Consider the following 4,891-nt stretch of genomic DNA (forward strand, 5'->3'; position numbering starts at 1 on the left):
TTATAGCTTGTGTTGCTGTTTTGGTTGCGTCTTTGCTTGCAGCCGCGGCCTAGCTACCTTATTAGATTGGGTTTTAAGTTTGAAAGATTAACGAGAACACCCATTTTAAGGGGTGGTTTGTTTCGCTAATTTCTGGAATCAGGTTTGGGTTTCGGTCATTACAACCCTATGCATGTTTGGTTAAAAAAATAAAATTTCATACCCATTCGTCAAACCCCCAAGATATGGGTTTTTCATACCCAAGTAGGGAGGTGGGTATGTGGAAGGGATATGAGGATCAACTTTAATTTTATTATTTTAATTTCTATTTAAGCAATTAAATATTTATGTTTAATACTGAAAGAAATCTATGAACCTAAAATATATTTAAATAATATTAATAAAATTAATATATTTAATTAAAATAAAATTATTGAATTAACATATTTTAAATTAAAAATATTCATTTCGGTACTCAACCAAGACCCCGTAGAGCTGTTTTTGCTAAAACTCGAGCAGTTTCTTGAAAACTCGCTTCAAATATGAAACTTTGAGTGATATTAGATATGATACTTGATATCCATACTACTTTAACCAAATTCTTGATTCCAACTCGATATCACATCTTGAACTAAACGACCCAAAGTTAATAGTTTATACCCGATAGGATACCTATTTGAATTAGGTATCTTCTTTTATAGGATATATGCATTTATGAATTGGATATCTCAATTTTTTATTTTAAGATACCTATTTTTTAATGGGTATCCATTATAATATATCTTTACAAAACAAATATGTCAATAGAGTATTTTATATAGATATTACTCATTTATTCTTTGGGATCAATTGAATATTACAATTGTTAATATTAGCTATCCTTTTCATAAATTATTATTTTTGTTAATTTTCACCAAAAATTATTATTTTTAACTTTCTTTTATACCGGATCCTCCCCTGTTCCTAGCGAAAACCGTTCGTATGGACTTATTTACCCAATTTTTATCATGTTCACCCATCTAAAACAATCACAATATTGTAAAAATTGGTAACTGAATCAAGGAATGCCGTATAATAATTTATCAAATAATCACGATAAATGAAATAATATATCAGAATGCCAATCAAATATATTTAAAACAATAGACATAATTAATCTTTATTTAGCTTGATACACTAAATTTAAGAAGAAAAAATTGGATTAATCCGATTCTAAAAATTGAATCTAATAACTCTTTAATCAATAATCAAATAAAATAAAATATTCCAAATAATTCAGTAGGTGCTAAACTAAACTTGCCCCCCTACAGCAACTGGCCCGAGGCTTTTAATTTTGAACCCTAAGTGGCTAGGGTTTGTTTTCCCATCATAAAAAAGTTACATTATATCTACGTGATTTGTAAGTTTTATAAGATTAAAATTTATTCAATTGGGATTTTAAAGGATTCGTAACAATTCATTGATTATGAACGATTGTTGTTGATTTTGGCTGATTTTAATTGAACGCGAATTTTAATGGAGTTTTTGATTTTAGCTGATTTTAATTGTGAGTTTTATAAGATTGAACTTTAGGTTCTCTTGTTTATCTCTGTTATGTATAACATGTAAATCATTGATGAATTGCCTAATTATAATGCCTCTTTGATCGCACACAATTTCATTCCTAACTCATGTCGAAAACTTTATGATTGCCACCATATTGGAGTATAAGGAATCTGTTGCCATTTGTGCCACAAGATTACTGTATTAAGGCATCATCGGCATGTGGACAGTAGTTGATGAAAGTTATTGGATTGAGATACTCGATCACTATACAGAGTTCCAGGTATGCTTACGGATTACTTGGATGTCTAATTTGTACTGTCGATCACTGTACAGAGTACTAACAAATGAAATATAAAGTATGCTCGATTACCAATGTGCACTCTCAGAACTTACAATTATAGTTTGAGTTTAGTAATTTTGAGTAAACGATAGTGGCAATTTTCTAGGTATTTTAATTACCTGCAGTTGATAGAAACTGATTTTGTTTATTCTATGTCCACATGTAGCAGGTGGATTCTAGATTAAAAATACGATAATTTGACTTTTTCGCCTATTTAAAGTCTTTAGAAAGGTTGTTAGGAACTCTATTAGCCTTTGTTTAAGTACTTCTTGGTACCTGTAATTCATACTAATTGGTATTGTTTATCAGTCATTAGACGTCCTCCTCTTACATATCTCACCACATGTAGTATGTGGACTTTAGATTAGAAAGTGCCATGTTTGCTTAGACTCTCGGTGTTGTTTTATTGATTTTAATATACATCAAGGCTCTGTGTACTAAGATAATAAGTAATGTTGATTATTTGCAAACAGATGATCGCATTGTTTACAATATTTAAGTTTGACAATCCACTTGTTAGTTGTTAGAAATTATAATACTACACAAATTGGTATTGCTTATTTTTCTATTGCAAGTGGCCACATGGAGCCTCTGGATCTAGATTAGAAATGGCAGGTCTAGTTAAAAGTGTCCTATCTTGGCTCCATTTTTTAATTATAATGTGCATCAATTCTCTGTATACAAAGATAAGCAAGGTTGATTTTACTACCTGCAAATATTTTCTTCTATTAACTTGACTGATATTCAATCGGACATTCATATATTCACACACATATAAAAATAAGATATAATTATGGGCTACTTACATGCTTTGTATGATGTTGCTATTGCCAAAGCTAAATTGGAGATGGAATCTGATAAAGTCCACCGTTATAACGAAACTCTCCTTCACATTGAATCGGATGTCTAACCAGTTCAAATTTATCGGATATATTAACTTCTTATGATGAACTACTCTTTCATATTTGTGACTTCCATTGCAGATTTTAAGAACTTTCAATTACAGGTCAATTTGAACTAAAATTTGAATCGAAGATGCATGAGTTGCTGAAAGGGAAAAACTGGTATCGGTTTGAGTTTTTCTGCAGAACCTGTCGGCCTATATACACTAGCTTTCTCAACTCAAAGTTTTTCCCAACATTTTATATACGTTTTGCATTTATGACTAAGAGCGATAGTGATAATCAGATTAACTGTAGATTATTCAAGAGATGTGTTGTATTATTCAAGTAGTAATTTGGATTTTTTGCTGAATTTGTTGCAAATGTGGCGTCCCTCTGTGGTTGGTTTCCTTCCTATAGCTTGTATTGCTTTTTTGGTTGCGTCTTTGCTTGCAGCCGCCTAGCTACCTTTCCTCAATTTGCTAGTTGAGGTTATACAATATTCTTTCTCTTCCAGGCAGGGGCGTATACTTTCCTGAGGGAGGAGGCCGATTATATTTTATAAATACATTCTTAAATTTTTGAATTGTTGGGAGCACTTATTTATATTTTCAAAAAAAATTATAGATGAAAAAGCATAATTTGTTTTAGGGAACACGTCTCTCCGATCTCCTTTCTAAATCCTCCCCTGCTCTTAAACAGTTTACCCCCATTTGTACTCGGTTCAGCCGTCTACGATAGGTCCAATATTGTAAAAATTGGTAATTAAATTGAGGGATGACGTTATAACCATTTATCAAATAATCAGGATAAATGAAATAATTTATGGGAACACTAACTAGATAAATTTTTAAATAATAATATTTTTTTTAATTTAGCTTGATATACTAAATTTAAGAAAAATAAATTGGGATTAATCAGATTTTAAAAATTGAATCCTATAACTGTTAATCAAATAAAGTATCCCAAATAATTAAGGCAGGACATGCTAATTGGCTAATTGCTAAACTTGGCGCTCTACAATAACTGGCCAGTGGATTTAAGTTTGAACCCATATTAGCTTGATAGGGTTTTTTTGCTCATTATAAAAAAATTAAGTTGTATAAAATTGAATTTTAGGTGCTCTCGTTTATCTCTGTCCTGTATAATTTGTCATATTCCACAATTTCACCCAACATAATGTGCAGAGTGGAATACTATCCACAATTTGGTTGCCTGTTAGTAGTAATTGCCATTTGTACTGCGATCATCATGTGGAAAATTGAGATGCTCGATCACTATACAGAGTTCCAGGTATGCTCTCGTATTGTCGGATTACTCGTAAATTTGTCGAACAAATTATTACTTCTTTTGGTAATAGTATACTGTTGTATGACCCTGCAATTGAAATATACAAGTATGCTCAATTACAGATGTGCACTCTCAGAACTTACAATTATAGTTTTGCAATTTTTGAAGTATTTTTAGTACCTGCAGTTGATACAAACTGATTTTGTTTATTTTATGTTTACATGTAGCAGCTGGATTATTGATTAAGAATACGATACTTTTTGGTACCTGCAATTCAGACAAATTCGTAGTCTTTAGAAAGGTTGTTAGGAACTCTAGCGGCCTTCTATTAAGTACTTGTTGGTACCTGCAATTCAGACAAATTGGTAATTTTTTATTCAGTTATTTAAATTGATGTATCCCAGCTAGGCGCCATGTTTGCTTAGACTTTCAGTGTTGTTTATTAATTCTAATAAACATCAAGGCTCTGTGTATTAAGATAAGTAATATTGATTATTTGCAAACAGATGATCGCATTGTTTACAATATTTAAGTTTGACAATCCACTTGTTGGTTGTTAGAAATGATAATACTAACATTTTCTGAAAATTTTCTACACAAATTGTTAGTAGTTATTTTTCTATTGCAAGTGGCCACATGGAGCCTCTGGATCTAGATTAGAAATGGCAGGTCTGGTTAAATGTGTCCCATCTTGGCTCCATTTTTTAATTATAATATGCATCAATTCTTCTGTATACAAAGATACACAAGGTTGATTTTACTAGCTAGCACCTGCAAATAGTTTCTTCCATTAACCCGACTGATTCAATCGGATATTCATATATACACACACATATTGAAATAAGATACTATAGTG

The sequence above is a fragment of the Apium graveolens genome, chromosome 11 (genome assembly GCF_009905375.1).
Source record: "Apium graveolens cultivar Ventura chromosome 11, ASM990537v1, whole genome shotgun sequence".
In the NCBI taxonomy this organism is placed as follows: domain Eukaryota; kingdom Viridiplantae; phylum Streptophyta; class Magnoliopsida; order Apiales; family Apiaceae; genus Apium; species Apium graveolens.